A 13855-nucleotide genomic window follows, 5' to 3' on the forward strand; every position below is an offset into this window, starting at 1 on the left:
TTTAAGCACTGTAAACTGTTCTACGGTTCTCTTGAGTTGTAATTCAGATTTTTTTTACAACCAGCTCATAAAATGATCAGGGTAGTTTATTGTACAATTTATTCACATGGTGATTATCAATCATTTTTCCAGCTTAACTTTCCCAAACTGGAACATAGAGGAGTCAGATACAGAATGTGCAATAATTTTACAACGTTCCCTTTACATGGGCTGTGGAATGACCCAATCCACCTTGCAAATAACGCTAAATTTTTTTCTGCTTATTTTTCAGTTTTGGTCCTCCTGGCTGTATCAAATAATTGCTGTTCTAGGGATTTTATATCCCTAAAGATTGCTATAATTGTTATTCTTTTTCCTAGTATGTGTCAGAATCATTTCAATGTTTTATTTACAGAAATAAAGTAATTTTACATTTTAAATATTTTCTTGGGGACATGTTAAACACACAAAAGAAGTTTTACTCACCTAATCTGATCTTCTCTAGCTCCTGGACTGACGTCTCAGCAGAAACATAGAAGATTACGGGCAGAGAAAGAAGACTGGTTGAACTAGTCTGCCCTTATATTATTTCATTTTTATTTTTAGATTAGGGTAGATATATGTTTGCTTTATTTAAATAAGCTTACTGTGGTAAGTGTCGTCTCAGCAGGAACAATCTTCTCAGCCAACCAGTGGCCGCAGCAGTGCCTCATCTCAGTCAGCGATTAGGCACTTCCTGCTAAGATGACACTTCAACAGGAACTAACAGTAATGAGCAGGGAACAGGAGACATCAGACCAAGATTGGGGTGGGTTGAGTATATCTTCTTTTTTTATATGTATGCCCTTAGCAAAATATTGAAAAAGAATCCTATCCCCATACAACCCCTTTAAGAAATTGTAAGGGCAGCATTAATTTGTGGTAACACTCCTTCAAGATGATTATAAACAAAAGTGTAAGTTTACTGACATCCAGTAAATACTATTGTTTCTTTGTTCTTTAAACTGCAATTTTATTAACTTATCCTTAAAGGGGTACTCCGCTGCTCAGCGTTTGGAACAAACTGTTCTGAACGCTGGAGCCGGTGCCGGGAGCTCGTGATGTCATAGCCCCACCCACTCATGACATCACACCCGCCCCATCAATGCAAGTCTATGGGAGGGGGCATGGCAGCTTTCACGCCCCCTTCCATAGACTTGCATTGAGGGGGTTGGTCGTGACATCATGAGGGGGCGGGGCTATGACATCTTTGTCACAAGGTCTTTGTCACAAATTTCTGCTGTCATCAGATAAGGCAGCATAGACTTGGTGACAGATTTTCTTTTATAGCAATGTTTAATTCTTCCTCTGACACCTCGGCCATAAAGCTTTCCCTTTGTTTCTGTTTTAATCTGGGTGTCTGGATTTCTTGTAAAAACTGTACCCCATGTCTCCCTAAAAAAATTCTGCAAAACCTTCATATAAGTCTCTCTAATATCAGGCAACGGCACTCAATGAGGGGGAGGGGAGATTTATCCTTTGCTTAGTTTCATGCACTATGTGTATGTTGCTTAAGCTATTGATAGACTGGTTTTCCCAGTGTGTAATTTATCACTAGTTGGATGCCTTGTCTATTTCGTGGCCTGTGCACCGATAGTACATAAACTATAAAGTAAACTACACTATAAAATTCATCTTTAAAATAAACCACCCCCTGACCACCCCCTGTGCTGCGTCAGAATGTCACATTTAATAAATTCAGCACAAAATATAGACCCTTTCTAAGGTCAGCAGAAGGCATGTATATCTCTAAAAAGTCACACAGTTTGGGGGCTGCTTACAAATTTTTGACAAATCAAAGCAAAACACTTGCCATATATCAATAATACATTTCCCCAAAGATTTCAGGCTGGAATATTACCACCCTATCTAGTATTTATCTTACATTTAAAAGAGCATTTGTTAGATATTTGCTTTGATATTTGCATCGTAACCTAGAAAGTAACTTGTTGTTGCAATCTTTCTAAATTTTTCCAGTATTGGCAATGCTAGGTGGCCAGCTTCCCTATAAAGTTTAGACAAGCAGTCTGTTTGTAACTACAAGTATCCTGGCTCCTTTAATTTACGACTTACCAAGCAAGTAACTTAAAGGGGTACTCCGGTGAAAATCTTTTTTCTTTTAAATCAACTGGTGGCAGAAAGTTAAACATATTTGTAAATTACTGGGGATGTGCAGCTCACAATTAACTAGCCGAGGTAAGAGGGCTGTACACCTACACCTGGTGTTGTGATAAGGGAAACAAAAACTAAAAAAGTAGCCAACCCCTCTAGGCTAGCATCAGTTGCCTGATACAGTGATGTAATGGTAAAAATGATGACTGGATCGTGCTTCAATTATAATATGAAAGTGCAAATTTATTACACAATATAAAATACATATAAAATATAAACAATAACTCCTCAAAACACAAGGGCCCTTGTGCCGAGGAAAATTACAATATAAAACTTATAAAACTTATACACACACCAATAGCTAGCATTGAGAATTTTTTGAGAATTTTTTAACAATGCAATAGTACTTTAAATCCGGCCTCCGATATTTCAAATGGGTTAAATGTCCCTTAAAAGGTATGGATTCCAATTATACGTAAGGTAAAGTCCCATATAGGATAGATTCCAATTTTTAAACGTAGAATAGGTAAATTATAGTTACCAGTCTGCAATACATCCCGATAGAAAGTCACCTTGAGTTGAAAATGTGGAGTCCGCACGGTTAGGTGGTACCAGACGCTGGCATGCGTCCTCGCGGCGGTCTGCCTGCCACAGACCAGCTGTAATAATAACCGCTTGCTGATGTTTCGCTGCAGATGGTAACCACACGATGAAGCAGGTGCGGACTTCTAGGTAACTCGATGGTGGGTGACGTCACAGGCGCTTGGGCAATGCTGCCTGGAAGATGATTCCGGGAATGGTGTATTGCTTAGCAGAACTGGATCGGAGTTCACCTTTGAATAGTCAGGTAGTAGTGATGTATAATATTCTTATACCTAGACGCGTTTCTGGGCTCACATGTGCTTTATACACGGCCCTTTCCTCAGTAGGCTTGCAAATTACTTCTATTAAAAATCTTAATCCTTCCTGTACTTATTAGCTGCTGAATACTACAGAGGAAATTCTTTTCTTTTTGGAATTCTCTCTGATGACATCACGAGCACAGTGCTCTTTGCTGACGTCATTATAATAACATTAATGCTTTATTTATTGTTGTCCTTAGTCGGAGTTGAACCCAAGGCCCCTGCACTACAAGGCAGCAGTGCTAACCACTGAGCCACCATGCTGCCCTTAGCATACATCTGCTATGCAGGGTTTCTAAAATGGACAGAGATGTCAGCAGAGAGCACTGTGCTCGTGATGTCATCAGTGTTCCAAAAAGAAAGGAATTTCCTCTGTTGCATTCAGCAGCTAATAAGTACAGGAAGGATTAAGATTTTTTTAATAGAAGTCATTTACAAATATGTTTAACTTTCTGGCACCAGTTGATTTAAAAGAAAAAATTTTTCACCAGAGTACCCCTTTAATCCTTCCAGTACTTATTAGCTGCTGAATGCTACAGAGGAAATTCCTTTCTTTTTGGAACACTGATGACATCACGAGCACAGTGCTCTCTGCTGACATCTCTGTCCATTTTAGCAACCATGCATAGCAGATGCATAGCAGATGTATGCTAAGGGCAGCATGGTGGCTCAGTGGTTAGCACTGCTTCCTTGCAGTGCTGGGGACTTGGGTTCAAATCCCACTAAGGACAACAATAAATAAAGCTTTATTATTATTATAATAACGTCAGCAGAGAGAACTGTGCTTGTGATGTCATCAGAGAGCATTCCAAAAAGAAAAGAATTTCCTCTGTAGTATTCAGCAGCTAATAAGTACAGGAAGGATTAAGATTCTTTAATAGAAGTAATTTATAAATATGTTTAACTTTCTGCCACCAGTTGATTTAAAAGAAAAAAGGTTTTCACCGGAGTACCCCTTTAACTTGTGGAAAGTCTGACTACCTAAATTCATGTTGACAAAGCTCCTCTAAAGAATTCTGATATAATCCTGGAAAAAAAAAAAACCATAGGGCCCAACAGGGTAAACTAGGAGCAGATTCCAACATAGGGAGAGACTTATGAGGGCGATCACCCTATTTATTTATTTTTTAAGTACAAGACTGGTTAGTTTGTTATATGTATATTTACCCCAACTCAAAAGAACAAATAAAAATATTATAAACAGTACCAAGTAGGTACAAATAGAAAGGCTTTCATATAGCACATGGATTTGCCTAAGACTTGGTTGGAGATTGAAGACAACCGTTACATCTAAATCACAGGAGAAGGATTAAAATACCCTGTGATATGTAATTTTAATTTGGAAAAAATTCTCTAAATATTTGTGAGGTATTTATTGTGTGCTTTCTAGATTTTACAGACCTAGAATAAGAGATAACTCTGTTTCCATGATACCAATCCTTCCTGCCAAGTCAGAGGGGGAAAAAAAGCTATTCTAGAAAGTGTTTTATGTGGATAAGAATCACATATATATTGCCTTTCTAAAGAATATAACAATCTCCAACAGTTTACCACATCTAATTGGGAAGTGAATTGCGTCAATGGGTTACCACCCCTTTCATAGCTCCTTGCTGCTGTTGTCGATCTGTCTATAACAGGATTCATAACCATACTAAAATCCAATTATCAGTGGGCCTTCCTGTATTTCAGTTATTAGTGCCAGCAGAGAGTCATAAAATGGTCTATGTTGAAAATTTGGCACATAAATATTTGATAGCGTAAGTTTTCCTCCCTCTACTACAGTTTTAAAGAGGTACTCCAGTGGAAAACATTTTTTTTTTTTTAATCAACTGGTGACGGAAAGTTAAACAGATTTGTAAATTATTTCTATTAAAAAATCTTAATCCTTCCAGTACTTATCAGCTGCTGTATAATACAGAGGAAGTTGTAAATGTATTTTCTGTCTGACCACAGTGCTCTCTTCTGACACCTATTTCCATGTCAGGGAACTGTCCAGAGCAGGAACAATTCCCCATAGCAAACCTCTGCACAGTCCATGTGTTTGGAGTAGGGGGGCAGTGCATCCCGAAGCTGAAACTAACCCACTGTCCCTACCTTCTTTGATGATACACCCTAACTAGAGGCTCTCAACTGTGCGACAGTCCCTACAATGATTAAGCAAACAAGCCTTACAAAAAGGTGCCAAATGGACCAGGTCAGACCCAAACAAGCAAGTCTATGTCAGATTTGGAGTCACAGGGCAAAAAACAGAAACAATCCAGGCATCAGAACCAATGGGCACGTCAGAATCAAGTCAGAATCCTAAACCATCCTACCAAAAAGGAAGCAGGGTTAAAACAAGAGGTCAGAATGCAATAGATATTGTTTACAAAGTTAGGCAGAAGTCAGAATCCGAGGGTACAAACAGTAAAGCTCAGAAATGTAAGGGACAGTATAAACTTCAGTCTTGGGCCCTGGTACAGACAACGCGGAATATCCCAGGTGTCTGTCCTGTCTTGCTGTCAGTGGGGCTGGCAGCCAATACAGTTGAGTGATACCATTGGCAGCACAAAGAAATAGACATCAGGGATGCCACTAGAATGTGGCTAGGTATGGTAGTTTCATTTAATGTGGGTCAGTGCCCAATAAGATGAATTCTGCATTAGGATCCACCATGACACTCCAAATGAAAAGATATTGTAGCAGATTCATTAAGATTGGTAATTTATTCTGAAGTCATAAGCTGTAGATCGATGCACTAAGATGCTTCAAGTGCTTTAGGATATGTACACATCTTAATATATATGGTGCAACTTTGGCAGCCTGGAGGCCACAAAAAAAATCTACAAACATATTTAGGGTACCTATATTTTACCTTTGTTTTGGCATTAATATGGGTGAATCTGTCAGATAGTGGAGACTCCACCCTTATGCTAAGACTCCCCTCCCCAACATTTTTATCTCAAATTATTTATTTGCCAAATTTAAATATTTTTCACCAGAAAACCTGCACAAGATGGTTATAAATCACTCCAATGGCTGCAATACGTAAAGGGGTACTTCAGTGGAAAACAAATGTTTTCAAATCAACTGGTGCTATCCAGTTAATCGTAATACTTGCTACAGAGGAAGTTGTGTAGTCTTTCCAGTCTAACCATAGTGCCTCTGCTGCCCATAGTGGACCCCTCTTGTTCCCTATATGCAAGTCCAGGGACCACTGTGTAATGTTTGGCAAAACACTTTACAACTGGGCAGTAAATCTGCTATGGTAAACCCTTATTGGATCAAAGAAAACAGAGCCATCTTTGGGTCTATGTAGCCCTTGGATGGTATATTCTTGTGAACCCTCTTTGTCTATTGGTTGTCCGGATCTTACTGCATCCTGTTGATCATCCTTCTGTGCTGCTTAAGCATGGGTTGAGCATGGCACCAATAGGGCAGCAGCTATTTGAGCAATGTGCATCATGGTATTGTTGTCCTAACACAGAAGGGCAGGGGAGAACTCTACCTGAGATGTAGATGACAAGGGGACCTACAGACTAACCCTTAGCAGAGAGTAAGAATGGATCAGTGAGTATGTCAACACACTGGGAGGAGAAGCTTAAATATTCAGTGTATGAGGCTGCTGACGTGTAAAACTAAGCCTGGGTTTACACTGTGCTTGTGTTTACGTTTATTATTATTATTATATATTTTTTTAATTTTATACTTTAAGGGGATTAAAAAAATGTATATGTTAATGGGTGATAAAAACAGATGCTGCTATCCATTTACAATATGTTATTGGATAAATAGACTGAGAACTGGGTAGACTGCACAGCCCAGTGTCATGGGGGCATGAACCTATGCTACTATTATACTATTCAGTCAACACAGACAGTGTCAGGGCACCTTCAGTAGTATGATCTTGTCAGAAGTACTACAGCACATAACATCACACGGCCTTCTGTTAGCAGTAAAGAGGTGATCCTAGAGTCCTCAAAGATGAGATTCAGCCCCAGAGTGGAATCAGGAGCCATCACAGAGATGTCATTGCTAATGGATCCCTTAATGGGACCTTGTGCTATCACTTGTGTAGGCTAGCCATAGGGATTAGTCACCTGTAAGTAGTTTCGTGACTGACCGGCATCAGATGTGGATATGCAATCCTTCTTGTGCCGCATACATAGATGATGTGCACTTTATATATACAGTATAACTATGATTGCACACATAATTTACTATGGATGCTTATGGTTACGTTATGAAGGGTACAATCATTTAAAGTCCTTGGTCACACCAAACAAATGCTTTATCTGAGGTACCTAAGATAAAAGTCATTAAAACTCTCCGAATATTGAACTTTATTTTCTTGAAATTAAAGGTGGCATCTCTTAAATGTATCAAGTCCTCTGACAAATAGCAGAAAATTATAGACAATCATTTTAGCATTAGTTTTGCTAAAGACTACTTGCGCGACTTTATAAAAAGGGGCACTTTGACAATCTCTTCTACCGCCCTTACAGAGACGCTAAAATGTCAAACATTTGCAGTCTGAACTAATTGTATTTCTCCCTGTCCTAATGGCAGAGCTCCCTGGCTTGATAAACACTGTGCTTGAAGCAATGTTAATAAAGGAGACACACTCGCAGCTAATGTATATTTATCATTTTTGTTCAAATATAAGGAGATAAAATGGCAAATATGCATAATTTCCAAGTATTATGTGCTGTGCCTAGATTCTTGGCTCCAACATTTAACTATTTCTTGTCTGGACACTCTCCATAGAAGCATTCATTGTGTGTGTTTCTGCAGCAAATGGGAATCATTTCAGAGTTGCTTTATTCATTAGATAACTTTTTTGCTTACTGAACGAGTATTTATTATCCTTGGGGCTTTTATTCCAGAGGAATATATGAAAAGATTTACATCTCATAGTGATGTCACCGGTTTATAGATGATGCAATCTGCATAGAAAAACAGATGGGTTTTGATGATAAAAGCATTTGATCTTAAAGTTTTATTGCTGATCCTATGTATATATATAGATCCTGGAATGAGCACTATAAGACAGTGGGAAAACGAACGTTTCCTTATGTGCATTTCCCTTATATTGTATGGACTGTGTAAATGCCATACAGCAGATAAAATTGACTACACTCAGGGGCATAGCTATTGGGGATGCAGAGATAGCAGATGCTTCAGGGTTCTGGTGCCATGGGGTGCCCCAAAACACATCTGCCCCATAATAGACGAGTATTATAATTGACACACGGAACCCTGTTGCAGATTTTGCCTCAGGACCAGGAATTTACAAGCCATGCCTTTGACTCTATATCTCTCCATGCATCTAGTATAGAGATATAGCCCGGGATTTATCATTGAAGTTGTAAGTGATGCATTATTCTACACTTTTTTTTTTTGTGTGCTGGTAATGTGTAGGAGATCCAAATTTATTAAATGGTCACAGAGCATTTCATAAATTTTGGGCCAGTCACATTTTCTGAAATTTCTCTCTTCACATACACCAAAAAGCTAAGTCTGTGCTGGTGTGGTTTTCACAAAATGGCGCAGTTCATAAAACCCTTCCATATCATGTGTATTGCCAAAATCAGTGGATTACAACTCAAAATCTGCAGAAATGTGTAAACCAAAAGGAGCAAAAAAGGCACAAATAAACCCTGCTTGCGCCTTTTTTGCGCCTTTTCTAGACACAAAAAAACAGTCTAAAGACAATGATAAATGTCGGCCATAGTGCACACTAATGTTATCCTTGTGGGAGACATCTAGTTAGCCCTGTGCCCTGCCGAGATCACCCGGCATGAAGAATGTATACATTGCTGCTCAACCTACTCTGCTTAAAATAAACACAGCCTGCCCATGTGCCGTGTTAACTAGATGTCATGCCAATGTGATAACGTTGGCATGTGCTAAATCTGTCTATGGCAGTGCTTTCCCAACTGGAGTGCCTCTAGCTGTTGCAAAACTACAACTCTCAGCATTTCTGGAGGCACTCTGATTGGAAATTCTTGTCTATTGCCAATACTTCCTTTCATTGCCAGATGTCATTGCTGTATAGGCAACTATTCACAGTCATGAAATGGGTTATGCCACAAACCTACTTATTTGGTAGAGGTATTCACATTGTAAGGAAACATTATACTTTAAATGAAAAAAAAAATATATAACATCAGATTCTATCCTCTCTTGGTATAGTGTGAGCAGGCAGCAGCACCATCCTACGTGACCCCCTCTTCTCTGTTATCTCAATTTCTCTCATGAGATTCAAGTAAAAATACATTCCATTCATGAGGAAGATCTATATTTCTTCTGATACATGACATGAATTTAGAGAACTGCATTGAGCAGTATTGAGGCTCTAGCTGCAGTAAAAACACTGTCAAAGAAAATAATTCTTCCTGGTGACCAGAAGATACTGCAGATTGTGGCGCAGCCGGTTCAGCAGAGTAGAGATCGCTGCACAGACCACAGGGGCACAGAATTGGCACATATGTGACCTCCTCAGAGCATGTGGTCAGGTGGACACAGGATTGGGGGAGTGCAAGAACACTAGGCGAAGCACTAATACGTTTTTAAGTGGTGATAGAAATTTCTTTTCATATAACTAACAATACATTAATAACAATGGCGTTACAATAATAATAAGGTTATGTATAAGTAGTATGCTAAGCATAACAATAACATGCAACATTGTGACACAGATTGACAACGGGTGGTAAAAAGTAGTATACAAAACTCGTTGAACCATCCCCTTAAAGAGCAAAAACTAGGATAGAAAACTTTTTTAAAGCGTACCTGTCATATCACAGAAAATAATTATGCTAATATTTGTTACTCATTAGGTCATGAAGATGCTTTATGTTTTTTATGTGTCTAGCTTCTTATTTGGCTTACAAATCTCTAAGTTCTGCTGCACACTCATTTTGACACCTACTGCTCAGGAAGGGGCATGTCCAAGGCAAGCACTGAGCCCGCCCACACTCTACTTGATACATTTTCCTCCCTGAGTCTGTTGTACTGTGCTGGGTCAATTCATCCAATCACTGCAGGCTCCTCTGTAATCTGCTACTCTCTGATTTTGCTGCCTATGCTTCATCTGGAAATGTAGGCTAGAGCATAATATAATTCACATTAAAAGGGTAGGAAATAGGGAGAATGCATAATAGCTGCTTACCCTGAGAAGTTGTGTAACATCATACACAACAATGGTAACCGTGTGTAAGTAGAATAGAGTCGTCTGCTGCCCTCAAGCTGGAATACTGTAATGAATGGGAGCGGCATCAGCAGAGATGCTGGCTCAGCGTGGCGCTGACGAGACTCAGGTACGCACAGCAAGGATAAATGAAACAAAGCTTTAATACCAAGATGCACCGTGTTTCACTGCGCATGCGCAGCTTCTTCAGGCATGACATATGCATACTCATAAAGGAGATACATAGTGGGGGAGATTTATCAAAACCTGTGCAGAGGTAAACTTGCCCAGTTGCCCATAGCAACCAATCAGATTGCTTCTTTCCTTTTTCACAGGCCTTCATAAAAATGAAAGAAGCGATCTGATTGGTTGCTATGGGCAACTGGGCAAGTTTTCCTCTGCACAGGTTTTGATAAATCTCCCCCAGTTTCTCAAGACATTTTTCTATGACACATAATAATAATATTACATCCATGCATTTAATCATATTGGAAACTATACCGGAAGATACACCAAATCGCTATCAGCGACTTATAAGCCATGAGTCTTTTTGGATATTTAAGCTTGCTACATTGGTACCCCAGGGTCTGAATGAGACCATAGAGAATGTTCGTTAGTTTTTGTATTTGTATAATATGTATGTTTCCCCCTTGTACGCACAGCATTAAAATGATTTAAGTATAATATAGTTTGTATAGATTTTATATATATGTTCTTTTATACAATCGTTGTATTGATATGTACCTCTGCTACTCAGTTAGTAGTTGTTATATAGGATTACTTGTACGGATTCCATGTATTTTTACTGTAATCTTTTGCTAGACAATAATGAGTTAACTCACTTTGTATTGGTAATGAATGAATTAACTGCACCTTACCTTCATTTGTCATGCCTGAAAAAGCTGCGCATGCGCAGTGAAACGCGTTGCATGTTGGTATTAAAGCTTTCTTTCATTTATCCTTGCTGTGCGTACCTGAGTCTCGTCGGCGCCACGCTGAGCCGGCGTCTCTGCTGAAGCTGATCCCATCTATTGTGCTTCATCTGGGACAAAGATGATGCTGCAGCCAGACAGTATTATGTGCTGGATGGTATGGGGTCCCCTATTTGTCTTTTTTTTTAATAAGCCAAAATACTATAGAAAGGAAGTTACATTTTCTTATGAAGTATATTAGAACATATTAATGTTTTACCAAGATGTACAACATGTAAAAAGTTTCTGAATCTGATTGTGCCCATTCAAATGAGTTTTAATACAACATTTTTTATTTCAAAAACAAAACAAAGGAAGGTAGATTTATTGTTGCCGTCTTATAGTCATGGTAATAAAATTGCCAAAGACAAGACTGTTTAAAAATGGCCAAATCTATGACAGTGGCTATGTTTAATGTGGTACTACTGTGCGGACAACTTATCCCCTATCTAAAGGATAGGGGATAAGTTGCCTGATTGCGCAGGGTCCCGCCGCTGGGGACCCCCACGATCTCGCACGCAGCACCCCACTCTCATCAGGCCCTGGAGCGAACATCGCTCCGGGTCTGATGACTGCCGATCATGGGGCTGGAGTATCATGACGTCACGGCTCCGCCCCCATGTGACATCATGCTCTGCCCCCTCAATGTAAGACTATGACAGCTGTCTCGCCCCTGCCATAGACTTGCATTGAGGGGGCGGAGCGTGACCTCACACGGGGGTGGAGCTGTGATGTCACGATCACCGACCCCATCATCAGACCCGGAGCTGATGTTTGCTTTGGGGCCTGATGAGAGTGGGGTGCTGCGTGCGATATCGCGGGGGTCCTTAACGGCGGGACCCCGCCAGGCGATCAGGCAACTTATCCCCGATCCTTTAGATAGGGGATAAGTTGTCAGCACAGTAGTACCTCTTTAATACATTTGGCACATCTCGACACTTTAGTCTGCCTAGACACCACCTATTGGTTGGCTTAGTTTGCATCCAAAATTTCTAGGTTAACCACTCTTTTATAGGCTTGCATAGAACCCTTTGATGTAAAAATTACGGTGGTAAAATTTCTGTAATTTTATGGACACTTTTTTTTTTTTACAATGAAATAGGCCTGAAAAAAACATTGGGGGATATTTTGAAAAACTAGTGCAGAAAACAAGTGAACCAGTTGCCAATAGTTACCAATCAGATTGCTTATTTTTCAGAAGCCTTTTTAAAAATGAAAGAAGCAATCTGATTGGTTGATATGGGCAACTGGTTATCTTTTCCTCTGCACAGGTTTTGATAAATATCCCCAGATTTAAATTAGATCCTGTAAATGTTCTGTCCACATCATTTAGGTATGTGATTTAGGGATCTGTCGATATCAAGGTTTTCCAAACATTGGGGAGATTTATCAAAACCTGTCCAGAGGAAAAGATGCTGAGTTGCCCATAGCAACCAATCAGATTGCTTCTTTCATTTTTTACAGGCCTTTTCAGAAATGAAAGAAGCAAGCTGATTGGTTGCTATGGGCAACTCAGCAACAATGTGTCTCTAGCAGTTGTAAAACTACAACTCCCAGAATTGCCGAATAGCTGTTAACAGTAAAGGTACAGTATGTTCAAACAATGTTGAGACTGCTTTTTTTTTTGTTTTGTTTTGCCTTTTTGGACTGTTTGTATTCACTTTTTGTTTTTATGGAAAACTTTTAGAAACCAGCAAACCAGTCAGGTTATGTCCACACATAGATTTTCGGTTTGTATTTTGGACATGAAATGGCCATTTTACGATTCCAAAAATGTCTTCTTTGTGCCTGTTTTTTTCTTTCATTGAATTATATTGAATACAATGAGAAACCACTTGACAGGTCACTTGTACTTTTTTATGGCTGTTGTAAATGTAAAAAATGCATTAGTACCTGGTTTTGATGTGTACTTGAGCACATTTTTTTTTTTTAATTGTAAATGCCTTAACATTTTTGAACACTGCAGACACCTACCGAATGTTTTGCCGTATAAGACGCACTTTTTCTTCCCCAAAACTGGGGGGGAAAAGTTGGTGCGTCTTATATGGCAAATACACATTAAGACCCTGTCCTATCGGGTCGGTCCCTGTGGCCATCAACGGCTGGGACCTGCGGCTAATAAAGGACATCACCGATCGCGGTGATGCCCTGTATTAACCCTTCAGACGCGGCGATCAAAGCTGACGTGTCCGCGTCTGAAGCGAAAGTGACACTAACCCGGCTGCTCAGTCGGGCTGTTCAGGACCGCCGCGGTGAAATCGCGGCGTCCCGAACAACTTACAGGACACTTGGAGGGACCTTACCTTCCTCCTCGGTGTCTGCTCCGTGCCTGGATCCCCTGCATGGCCGGCACTCTCCTTTGTCATCATCACGTCATCACGCACGCCGTCCCGTCATCCAATAGGAGCGGCGTGCGTAGCGGCGTGCGTAGCGACGTGATGGCGGCGAAGGAGAGCGAGGATACCGGGCAGCAGAGACGTTCCGGAGTGACGGGGACACCCTCGGGACGCGGCGACAGCGATGGAGGGCAACATCCAGGGCAGCGGTGACGAGCGGTGACGGTCCGGAGCGGCGGGGACACGTGAGTATTACCTCCTATACCAGTGCTCTTCAACCTGCAGACCTCCAGATATTGCAAAACTACAACTCCTGGCATGCCCGGACAGCCAACGGCTGTCCGG

General features: G+C 40.3%; 1 protein-coding gene across 5 annotated transcripts in view; it reads left to right on the forward strand.

Annotated features, from left to right (window-relative positions):
- The window catches only part of PLXNA4 (plexin A4), an 821522-nt gene that overhangs the window by 70703 nt on the left and 736964 nt on the right, over nucleotides 1–13855 (forward strand). Inside the window, exon 1 of one of the 5 annotated variants that reach the window (XM_056573186.1) lies at nucleotides 12713–12759. The exons of the other annotated variants lie outside the window; for them this stretch is intronic. The gene's annotated coding sequence lies outside the window, so the exon portion shown is untranslated. Of the gene's footprint in view, nucleotides 1–12712; nucleotides 12760–13855 lie in introns of those variants that run through there. 5 annotated transcript variants of the gene reach the window in all.

Source organism: Hyla sarda, chromosome 4 (assembly GCF_029499605.1).
Source record: "Hyla sarda isolate aHylSar1 chromosome 4, aHylSar1.hap1, whole genome shotgun sequence".
Taxonomy (NCBI): domain Eukaryota; kingdom Metazoa; phylum Chordata; class Amphibia; order Anura; family Hylidae; genus Hyla; species Hyla sarda.